Raw genomic sequence first — 12,709 nt, 5'->3', positions numbered from 1 at the left:
CAGCATGCAGGCTAACCCCTCTCTGAGCGGGACGGACAGTGGCTTTTTTGTTTGGGGTGTTGAGAACTGTTACTTTCACCAGTATATCCACCTATTGAAGAATTTAGTAACGCTATAAAACTACTCCTGTGTTGTATTTTTTATTTGTGTATGGTGGATTGTCTCTGGGTGTCGGATTGTTTCTTACAGGAACCTGAAGTGTCTCTGGCCGCTCTACAGGACCTCATTGGCACCACAGCTGATGATCACAAATCACAAAAGTTGATACAGTATAAGTCGCTGTATGTAAAGAAAAAAGCTTTAAAAAAACAATCAGGGAACCTATTGCGCTGCATTTTATTTAAATAACTAATTCTCCTCCCATTCAAAATTTTGACAACTTACCTACTTCTTTGCTCAACTAGAGGTCAATTAAAATAAAGCCAGTAATATCAATAGTGGCCCACATAGTTGGCGCCACGCTGCAGTGCATTCTGGAGAATGTGTACACATTTGTTTCATCAATGAACATTGTGTTGTCTTCATGCATGATTTGTCATCGAAGTTGGGACAATTTTTGGACAAGTATTCATGACAAATATTTGAGTAAATCTCTATACGACATTAGGTAACGTATTCTAATGTTGTTTCGATTTTTTTTTTTAGTTCGACACGGAACCAAATCTTTGTTTTAAAGTTTGATGTTAAAACATTAATAAACAATTTCTCAAGTTTGCATTTTTTTTTTCTATCTGTATCCGAGAAATCCATTTTTCAAAGAGAATTTGTTGGAAAAAATGTTTTGATATTGCAGTGTCAAATCAAAACGAACTATTAAAAACATTTGCAAAACGCACAATACAGTAAATATTAAGGCTGACCCAAGTAGCTGGAGTTTAAACGGGTTATACAATATAAAATCGATATGTGACATTATAATTTCGATAGTCAGTGTCTTATTGTGTCTTCTTTGTTACCGTCGACTTTCACAGAAACCTCTGTAAAATAAACTGTATCCATATAATTTCTTTTGGAATTGAATCACATCAAAACAAAGATTATACAACAGTATGTTTTACAGGACACACACACTGTATGCTTACTCATCATGTCATGTTTAACTTAATTGCTTTTTACTAGCACATTTTGTGACGTGACATTTTCATGTGCCACGATAAGATGAGTGCCAGTTATAGTAGAGTTTGCCACAGTAGTAAAATAAAGAATTAGATTGTCAAGTAGCTTGTTTAGTTGGTACTGTTCTTATTACATTTACAGTTATGCCTTTAGCAGACACTTTTATCCAAGCGACCTTACAGTTGCAGTCATGCTAACATTTTTACCTAACATCTGCTATTATTCTGCTATCTGTATTATTCTGCTATGTGACAATGACCTGACTTCATAAACTGTGACAGATTCCAGGTCGATGGCTTACCTACTTTTGATGTGTTTCTTATACTGCTCCTCTGACGGCTGCTGTACTTCGATCTGGATGTCCACACAGAGCTCCACACATCAACCTACTGTACTTAGGGGCGGACCCGTACGCCGCTTTTGTGCTCACTGCACCCACACTCTAACGGCCGATGTCGCTTTCCGTTGTACCTGCGATGTTGTTTTATTGGTCGGTTGTGTTGGTGTTATCAGTTAGTTTGTGGTTGTGGGAAATGCTTCAGGGAATGACAGTATAGCTTTCCATCATGTTCTCAGTGCAGATCTCTCTCACAACACCGCATCTGATTCATATGAACTATTTCCTCCTGAGCTTTCTGCCAAATTACAGGAAGGGTACAAATGACGTTAGGAAAGATTGCAAGCGCATTATATGATTTTTTACACAGAGATTGGTAGCGGTATTAGTTAAAAGCAGTTGACCTTTGTTGCATTATGTGCCCAATGATGAGCCTTCCGATCTGGAGAAAACAGCACTCTTCAAGTTTTTTTCTCACACATTCTGGCATGCCTGTAACTCAGTAAGATATCTTAATATCCTTTTAAGATTTGGGGTCTTAACCAAACTTTCCATTTGGCCTCGTCATTTTAAGGCCCTGTAATTGATTTCCTGTGTGGGTGTCTTTGGACACGATCTCGTACATCACTCGCGCCCTTGCGCGCTCTGGTACAGCCCTTCACGGGCTTGTCAACTTATAGTCACCCCGAACTCTGCCCGCTGGTCGTAGCCCCTATTATTCCATGTTCGCCTCAGCTCTTTGCCGTCCAATCAACCCAAAATGATCCGTTGTAGTTGCAATGTTGTAAACGAGACTCCTCGGGGTCAGGATGCCACTCCGACTCTGTCTGGCTTAGATTCCCACCGCTCAACTGCATCTCCCATTTCCCCCAGCGCGGAGCACCTCCCGTCAAGACTCATAAGAAGTATCTTGTTTCCTGTCATCCAAACAATTTCATCGGAACAGACTCCGTGTGTAGTGCCATAACTATTTCCATTTTTTTCACAGTTTTGCAAAAAACCTCAAGACGTTATTAAATATACTAATTTTGAACCCTGATTTTACAAACTGTAATGTAAAGGGGACAAAATAATGTTGAAACTAAAAATTTGAGCTTTTTTCCTTCTGTCGACGACAAGTGTGCCCTGGACAAACATGTCCTGTGTTAAAAGTATTCACATATGTACATACTTCAACCAGAGAAATAAATTATTTTTCTTTAATTTTACTGATCTCCAATCAATGACTTCTTATTTATTTATTTAGCCTTTACTAATGTTATAGCAGTTCTACGAAATTGTAACTATGAATTTGTTCAGACTTAGCCGCACATTACTTACCTCTCAGTGCGTTATAGGCGAAGTTCGCCGCTCGCGAGTCGTCTAGCCCCGGCGTCTCGCAGGGAGCGTTGGCGTCGGTTGAATGGTGACCCCCCACACTGTATCCCAGAATTCATTGTGTTTGACCTTTCTCTCTCCAGTGAATGAATGAACCAATTGTCCTTTTTAGCAACGCTTTCTGCATAATTGCTTGCATTAAAAATTGGAAATGCACCTACAACCTAGATGATAATTGGCGTTTGATTTACATAATTCAACATAATAATCACAAGGCACCAGTGTGAATATACTGCATGAATAATGGAACATACTTGTTTCACTTAATATTTTTAGGCCATCTCCTATTGTTTTTCTTTAACCTTGAATATGATATCATATTGTGTATTTGTACTTCTTAAGTGCGCAGATGCACGATTAGCTGATGCTTGTGTCGACTCTCTCACCAAATAAGAAGCGGATTAGTAAAGAAAGGGATTTCTCAGTGTCCTGTGAATGAGACGTGAGTTGAGATCACAGCCTGAAGCTGTATGATCAACCATCATGGGGTTTTGTTGGATTCCATGAATCTAATTAATAGCCATTACTGAAGGTGTTAGTTGCTCCAGTTTCTTGCCAATGAGGATCATGTTGTAGCTTCTGGGTGTTATAATTGAGACTTGGCGAAGTCCAAAACACGCACAAATATACCTGCATTGGGTAACGTGAGATGGTAAAGTGTTCTTGTTGGATAGTTTAAAGGAAAGGTGTCAAGTAGTTTATTCCTTGGCAATCTCGTATTTCCTAGTTATTGGAAACGTTAGAACAACCTGGAGTCTATAATATGACAGGAATTATATGTAAAATCATTATCTGGACTATCCTATAATGCCAAATAACATATTCTTTGATTCCTCTAACAGAACAAATATACAATAAAAAATAAATATAATCATACAACGCTCATTGCTAGTTATCCCTAAAAACCATCAAAGAATCGTCTTCTGAATTTTATTTTAAAGAGGTTTGGGACAAAATTATTGTTTTTAGGTTTATAGGGGATTTATTTCTGTCCGCCGTTGGTGCTTATTAAAAATAATGAGAGTAGTAGCATTCATAAATGCAAAGTTACTTACTTCTGATAATAAATGATACTAAATATTCTTAATACATTCTCTGATTTAAGGAGTTAGTCTACCATAATTTATTGGGTACAAATTAGATAAATATTAATTAATATTACCTGGATCTAAAGGTATTTATTTAGATCACTAATAGTGAGAATACTCATTAGTAATAAATATGGCCTAATTTAACTTATTAATTATGATAAATTATTGAAAAGTAAGAGAAAAATATTATAAAAAATAGTATCTGGCTGTAAATTATTTATTTAAACACAATTATGGGCAAGAAATGTGAATAACTATTAGTAATAAATGTGTCTAATTAGAAGTCTTAATTCGAATCATTTTGGATAAGTATGAGAACAAATATTTGTAAATATTATTAACTACAAGCATTTATTTAGACAATAAGGTGAATAAATATTATTATTTAAATTTGGTCTAATGTAGAAGTATTTATTCTGCATAATTATGGGTAATAATGAGAATAAATATTCTGATAATATTCTAATTCTGATGACTATTACTTTGCAAATCATTCTAATTAATTTATGGGTAATCATTCTTTTAGATTCATTGTCTCACAGCTGTCCAACAATAATAATAATGAGACAAATAGTTGAATATATAATGGAAACAATTCATATGGTTCGCAGGCCAGTCATTATTTTTTTCCAATGCCTAGAAAAACTTGCAGAATAAAAGAGGTTTATACTACAGTTCTCCACAGAGGAATCAGAACAGATATTGACCGTCTTCTCTATGGACATTTGTTGTTGACCTGACATGTGTTCCTGTAGGTCCTGTCCACCCATAGGTTCATTTTTCCTGGGAATGCTTCATCTTTCCTAGAATCTCCTCTTTTTCTAATAAAGCTTTTCCTCCCCGTTCCTTTTTCTTTTACTTTTTTTTCCATAGGCTTTTTTTCGTAATTTATTCTCTTACACTCCTGGTTATTATCCATCGGTTTTTCTATGCTGTGTGTTTGCTATCGTTTTGCCCTTCTTCTTCTGTTGTTTTCGGGAACACCTTAAGTCTTTATGGACACTATTTACTTTTTATTTATGTTGATTTCTTTTTGTGTCTCCAAATGGGGCAAGAGAACAATAGAGAAGAATGAAGAAGAAGAAGAAGAAGAAGGAAGAAGAAGAAGAAGAAGAAGAAAGAATTATTGTGCAGGATATTCATTCCATCTCTATTTTACGAAACTGAAATCTAATGCTCTGGCATCATAATCACAACAATAAACATACAATAAGGTCTCATTTTTTAACATTATGCATTAACTAATATGAACTAACAATGAACAATATATTTTTACAGCATTTATTTATAATATATATATATAGATATTATATATATACTATATATATATATATATATTAGATAATATATAGTATATAATATATAAATATCTATATATCTATCATATATTATATATCATTAAAGGTCATTGTGGAGCAACTAGCGCCCTCATAACAATAACAATCACTTTCAGGTACCAATTATTTTAAAATATGAGAAAAATGTGCAAAGCAGAAAATTATCTGATTTAATTATTTAAATCTTTATATTTATTATCGATTTAAAAATGTCAATGTTGATAATATGGCACACAAATAAAGACTTCTGGTGACCAAATTAATTGAAATTAAAAAGGGAAAAACTGCAAGATTATTTTTTAAATTTATTTATTTATTTTTGTATATTTATAATGGATTAAAAGGTCAAATATTAGGAAAAAGTACAAAACAGGAACATTTTGAGAATATATTATTATATTATATATCATTATCAGAATATTAGAATATTATATTATCCTAGTATTAGGAATGTTTTAGAAGTACTTTTGTTAATATATATTTACTATAGATGAAAATGTCAGTGTGTAGCACAAGCCCAAACATAGAGTCAGTTTTGGCAGATATCTCCTTTTAACATGTTTAACAAATTCAGGAAAGTTTATCCTCACTAAATTATCAAGCAGTAGAATTATTATTAGTCCCTTTAAAATAGAATAATGTTTTGTTTGTTTTTTCCCTTAATTTTTTTTTAATCCCCCTAAATGATGTAAGATTCCAAGCAGTGCGCGCTGTTTGTACTGTCAGCCGGGGTCCCAGCAGCGGTCGCTATGTCCTCATGGATCTCTGAATGTCGCAGATCCGCAGCTCCGACATTGGATGGCGTGCACCTGTAAGCAACCTGTGCTTAAGACGCGTTTTCGCATCGACAACAGCAAAAAACGAGTAATATCGCGCTGACGCGGTTCTCTCGAGGAGCTTTAATACGATGTTTAAGCGCGTCCTGTCGGACGTTTCTAGGGGAACTGACAAATATCTGAAGCGCTTCCTTGAAGTTTCCGTGAGGAGGAAGTTCAGGTTTTAACATCCCGCATCCGTTTATCTCTCTCCTTAAGTTATCTGTGGCGATATAGGACACGCGTCTGCGAAGAGAACGTTTACTGTAACACGACCCTTATATACGGTTTTGTTTTAGGCACACACGATACATTGTATCACTCCTGGAGTTTGTGTATCATCGCGCTTTTGTATCTTTGTATCATCGCGTTTGTGCTCATTGTATCATTGTGGTTGTGTGTTACTGTATCATTGTGTGTGTGCGGCGTCGGTAAACAAAAAACAGACCAATAACATTTACCGCGGTTTCTCTGCAGATTCTGAGGGACAGAGTGGTTTTGGTGTTTTCTGTGATACATAGGAGAGATTCAGCATGCATGAACATGCTCATGTTTTCTAACATGTTGTGTGGTAGTGTGTGTGTGTGGGTTGTATAAGTTTGTAGATAAGGAAAGGAACGAATGGTCAGTTGTCTTGGAATATGCCTTCATGACGCCAAATATATTTACAGAAAAGTACTGTCACATCCCATTTTTCATTCAAAAGTTTTTGACACACTTGACTGAATTTATTTTTTTTCAAAGCATTTAATTTTACTGGTTTATGCTAAACAATTGAATCAGATTTATAAACAAATATATTTCGCCTAAAAAATAATGTGTAGCGCAAGTTTGTCATTTTGCCTCACACGTTTTGATCACTATATCATTTACCATACTTAAATTTGTGTTATTTATAGACTTTATTATTATTATAAAACTTTGAAAGGAATTATAAAAAGGGTGTGTTCAAACCTTTTCTACTGTCAGTGGTTTTTATTGTTTATTGTAGCATGTTTTAGTTTTGCTTGTTCAAACAAGGGCAGTATTGCCGGCATTCTTCTTAAAAGTTGGTATTTAGCAGTTGGGACATCAGGATGAGATGTTTTTCTACAAAAAAAAAACTTGTTTTTTTTTACTGCCTGTGTACTTATGAAAAAAATACTTATGCATGTTTTTTTATTTTTAATATCAATATTTAATTTTTAAAACATTTATTTTAGATTAAATTTTTTGCTTTTTTAAATACATTTTATTTTTAATTCAATATTCTATCATAATCGTACAGTACTGTCATATTTTGTACATGCTAGTTCTATTGTAACTGAAAAATATCTCTAATTTTAATAATTGCATCAAATTTACCGTCAATACAGACACCGCATCTATTTTGTCTGCAATATTTTCTCAATGACATGCCACAAACTCGGAAATTCAGACTTATTAAACAAAGTTCACCAGCAGGTTTTTCTATTTGTAATTCTGACTTTGTAATGACGTTTAGTCGGGTGATCATACGTCCTTTTTCCTGGACATGTCCTTGCTGCGATTTCTAAATTCCTATAAATGTCCAGGTTTGGAGTGGTTGTCGCTGTTGTCTTCACATTTGGTTGAAGGTAAGTGAACCGACATGCGAGCTAAGATAGAGAAACGCTCTCAAAGGCAATGCAAAGTTCACATCATATAAATGAGGACTGTAGAGATAACCGTCTACATGCAAAACACATCCACAACCCTAAAAAATGATGTAATCCTGTCTGGGAAAAAGACAGCGTATGGCTCATTTAAAGCTTCATGTGTGATCTTTCCGGACTTCTTGACTTGAATGCCACCAGATATTCCTGAGCTCTTCATTGAATGACATTTATTGTGAATCAGTTTGTTTTTAAAGATGGTGCAGTTCGCATAACAGCAGTGTTGTGGGGAAGAACATTACCCGTACACGGAGTTTACGTAATCAGAATACTTTTTTCAAGTAAGTAGTGCATTTACTTTTTAATTTACACGGACAATATCTCGAATTACCTTCAAATAAGTAATGCCAATTAGGCTACTGTTTTTGTCCCATTTATTGCCCTGACATGCTCTCCTGTCCCCCTGCTGAGAGAAAATCAGGAGTAAGTGCTGTTTGGAAACATGATGTACTGTATTTCTAGAACCAAATATGATACATGCATTTACTCATCTCAACCTGAAAAAACAGATTCAGTATTCCTCAAAAATGAATAAAAGACTTTGAAAAGCAAACTCAGAAGATTAATGCCAAACCTGAAATAATTAAATGTTAAAATAACACAAATATCCTTTATCTATGACCTGCGATGATCCAATTCAACCATATTAATTGATCTTATATAAACATTTGTTTAATTTTTTTTATTCGTGAAAAGAGTATTGAGCTTTCTTTTCTCCCTGCGTTCTATTCTTCATGCAATCCAGAATGGCAGTTTATTTGAGCTGCTGTATGAACAGCTCTACTTACAGACGTGAATTTGCATTTCCTTCAGCCTGAAGCAGAAGCTTATTTGTTTCACTTTTGAGTGAAAAAGGCTTTTACGTTTGCCATAAAGAGAACTTTTGCATATTAAATAAAAACAAGCAAGCCCAGCCCAGTTAAGAAAACGTAACGCAAAATAATAATATGATTACTTTAAAGCTAGTAACTTTCCCCCCCCAACACTGCATAACATCTTTTCTGAATCTTTCTGTCGCCATGCTGATAATCATCTTTCCATCTCTGCTCTTTTCAGTCGGCATGTTGGATTGTGTGTGCATGCTGTCTGCTGTATAACGTCGTCATTTTCATCCCACCTGCATGCTACTTCTGTGTGTCCACCATTAACTCCATCATGGGCGAAAACTGTGATAACCCTCCAATTCTCTCCTTCAAGAAGCACTCGAAGCTGCAAGCGTGATTCTAGCTCCGATCCGTGGCGGGATGTGGAGCGTCTTCCACCGCCGGCGTTAGAGGTGGAGCGCAGCCGCAACCAGCAGGCCCACCGGCGCTTCTCTCTGGAGCTTGCGGAGGCAACGTGAGGAAGGCGCGTGAGGAGCGTGAGCGAGCGCTGGGGAGCTGACCTACCGACTACGAGCCAGCAGAAGCGCTGGAGCTGCTGAGGCCGCGGGAAGCTCTGGGCCGAGAGCGTGCGGCGGAGGTCCGGCGTCTGTTCGCTGGCGGAGTCAGGAGTTGAAACATAGCGAAGAACTTGACGCTCAGGCAAACCCAAGAAGTGCATCGTCAGCTAGCGGATGAGATCAGCGGGTGGATCTTGCGTTTCCAACTTGGTCTCAAACTTGGATGTAAAGGCAACGGGGCGTCGTATCGCAAACTGAGGAACTCTTAAAGACTCCATAAGCTTGCTCAGTCAGATGGACCGCCAGGTCGCTGTCCTTCAGCGTCTCCAGCAGGAAGTGCACAATTAGAGAAGAGCTACTTCCTGTGCCACCTACTGGAAGCCAATAGTAGGACGTCCCCCGTCGTGTAAGCGATCCAGACCGAGGTCGAAGAAGTTGCGTGCATCTGCTCGCGCACAAGACCTAAACCACCAGGAATCCTGTAAGGACGGAAAAACTCGCTCTATTCCGGTCCTCGTTCGCTGTCCCAGATGTCACGAAGGCGATTCTCCTCAACCTATGAAGAAGAAAAAGAAGCGGGATTGCGAAACGCATCTCCTCTCAGCTCATCAACAACCGAGGATGGAATCTTCTAGAGGATTTACCGGAGCTGTGTTCTTCTGATGAGGGGATTGGAGAAGTGCTCACCATCCAGATGTTCAGAGGACAATATGGAGGATCTGGTAAGAACTTTCATGGATTTTTTGTTTTTCTTCTTCAGGGTTTTTGCCTTTTGAATGTTCTAACTATCCCAAGCTGGATTTCATTGCATTGTATTCAGAAATGTGCCTTAATTTGTTACGCAACGCAAAGATGGTTTGCATTTTCTGCATTGCTCTCAAGTTTTTCTTTGTCACCTGCTGTCATAATGCAAATCAGTTCATTTAGGTCGGGGATCGAAAAGGCAGTATTTGCATACTTGTGTAGATTTTTCATGGTTCACTTACTTTGTTCCAGGATAAACATGGGTTTTGTTCACAACTAACAAAGCTTAAAATTTTATCCATCTAAATTGGATAATCCAATTATTGCAATTCCTGAAAACTAAATATGCTCAGTATTGTTTTGGTTTAATATAAACACACACACACACACACACACACACACACACACAAACATTCACTCTTACCATTTAAAAGTTTGAGGTTGGTAGAGTTCAATAACTCTCTCCTGCTCACCAAGGCTCCATTTAATTTGATCTACTATATACAGTAAAATCAGTAATATTGTAAATATTATAAAAAAATTTAATTAAATGTTGTCTATTTGAATATAGTTTAGAATGTAATTTATTTCTGTGATCAAAGCTGAATTTTTCAGCATCATTACTTCCAGTCTTCAGTGTCACCTGATCTTCAGAAATCATTCTAATATGATGATTTGCTGCTCAAGAAACTTTTCTGATTATTATCAATGTTGAAAACAGTTGTGTTGCTTCATATTTTTTTTATGAAAACCATTATATATTTTATTTATTTTTTACATTATTTGAATAGATAGTTAAAAAACAGCATTTCGTTTAAAAAAAAAGATAGTATCTTTATATTATAATTAAAAATATGTCTTTACTGTCAATTTGATTAATTTAATGTATTTTTTCCGATTTTTTTTTTTTTTTTAAATATATTACTGACTCCAAAATGTTGTAAGGCTAGTGTATTTTTTGATTTTTTTGAACCAAAACCACAGTCGTTTGTGTACAAGTGAGGTAGTTTATCAGAGCTTGTATGGTTGTGTCCATCCACAGATTTTTTATTAGCTTGCACGTCTGCAAACAAAAAAAGCCTTAATTGATGCAGTTTGGATCTTGCTTGCAGAATTAGATGCAGCGTATAAAGAGCAGCTCTTAAAAAGAATCACTTGGCACATTTTGGCAGAGCTGCTGAGTCTTTAACCTTCTTTAGATGTGATCGATTGTGACATTGAACGTAATCAGTCAGGAAGTGTTCCCTAAAAAGTCACGTCAACTTCACTGCATTTCTGCCAACATGCTACTTTTTAGTTACCAGATTCTTTAACATTCCCCTTGGTCTTTAAAGAAATAGTTCACCCAGATGAAAAATTAGCTGAAAATGTCCTCATCCTCAGGCCAGCCAGATGTAGGTGAGTTTGTTTCTTCATCAGATTTGAAGAAACGTAGCATTGCATCACTTGTTCACCAGTGGATGCTCTGCAGTGAATGGGTGCCGTCAGAATGAGTCAAAACAGCTGATAAAAACAAAAGTAAGATAAATTTGTGACACGGATATTGTTTTCATTAGTGGTTTCTTTGCTAAGGCATGCATCACTATTGCTTTTGCTGATGCACATTGTTTAAAGTTCACAGGGAATTTTAGAGTCTTCAGAATAAGTTTTTTTTTTTTAAATCTAGTTTTATTGTCTAATGCAAACCATGAGGAGAGAGTGAGTGAATGTGGTCTGCTGGTGCTCTGAATAATTCAGAAGTACTGAGAATTACTGTCTACTGCCACTGTGAAACCGCAGACTAAACTGTGTTGTTCATTCCTCAGAATTGATTTGTTTTGTGCCCTGTGCATGGAGAGAAATGAATAGTGGCTAAAAGTTGAACCTTTGGACATTGGCGTATAGAGTGTTTATGCACTGAACAGTTTTGATGTTTAAGCTCTGGATTATTGGAACTTGGTTAAGTGTTTATGCACTGAAATGTTTTTATCGAATTTTTTTTTCATTTGTTTTTATGTTGTCTTTATAAGGTTATTTTATGGGTTTTGTTTTTAGTTTTGTTTTATTATTATTTAATGATGATTATGTGCACATTTCAGGTCTAGAGATTTGATATCTCTGCAGTCATACGATTCAAGAAAGACATCTGTTAACCTGACAGTCCTGCGTTTAACCCGAGACAATAAATCCTAATATAGACAAAAATATGATTATTGTGTAAAAACGATCAGAGTTTGAGGGCAGTTTTAGTATCATTTGTATTGATTAATATTTTGAATTAATTTTAGTTTCTATTTACAATTAAAGTATTAGTAATTTAGTTGCTTTTGTTTGTTTTATTTTTTTTTTTTTTTGTTTTTTTTTTGATTTGATTTGATTTTTTAGTAATTTAAGTACTTATTTAATTTCACTTAGTTGACAAATTCCCGGCAACGTTTTTAATTTCAGTTTTAATGTTTTTGAAGCTTTTTTTAGTTTGGATGTTTTTTGCTTTAAATATTTGTTTAAAAATGAAGTTGTGGTAATTTAGAAATATTGAGGATCATAAATAAAGTTGAGAAACCTTGGTTAGGAAGTTTGTTTCCATTGGATAAAAGATAATAAAAGCGTAATTGCGACTTTTCTCACAATTCAGATATTTTCAGAGTTTATATCTCACATTTCTGTCTTTTTTCTGAATTGTAAGTCATAAATTCAGATTTGTGAATATAAACTCAGAGTGTGGGATATAAACTCAAGAAGCATGATAAAAACTCAAATTATGAGATATAAACTCAGAAATGCAACATAAGAAAACTCAAATTGTGAAGATATAAAGCAGATATGTGACACATAAGTCAGAAGCAATACGTAACTTGC

Source organism: Cyprinus carpio, chromosome B5 (genome assembly GCF_018340385.1).
Source record: "Cyprinus carpio isolate SPL01 chromosome B5, ASM1834038v1, whole genome shotgun sequence".
NCBI classification, from domain to species: Eukaryota; Metazoa; Chordata; class Actinopteri; order Cypriniformes; family Cyprinidae; genus Cyprinus; species Cyprinus carpio.
Note: the sequence above shows the minus strand (reverse complement) of the source record.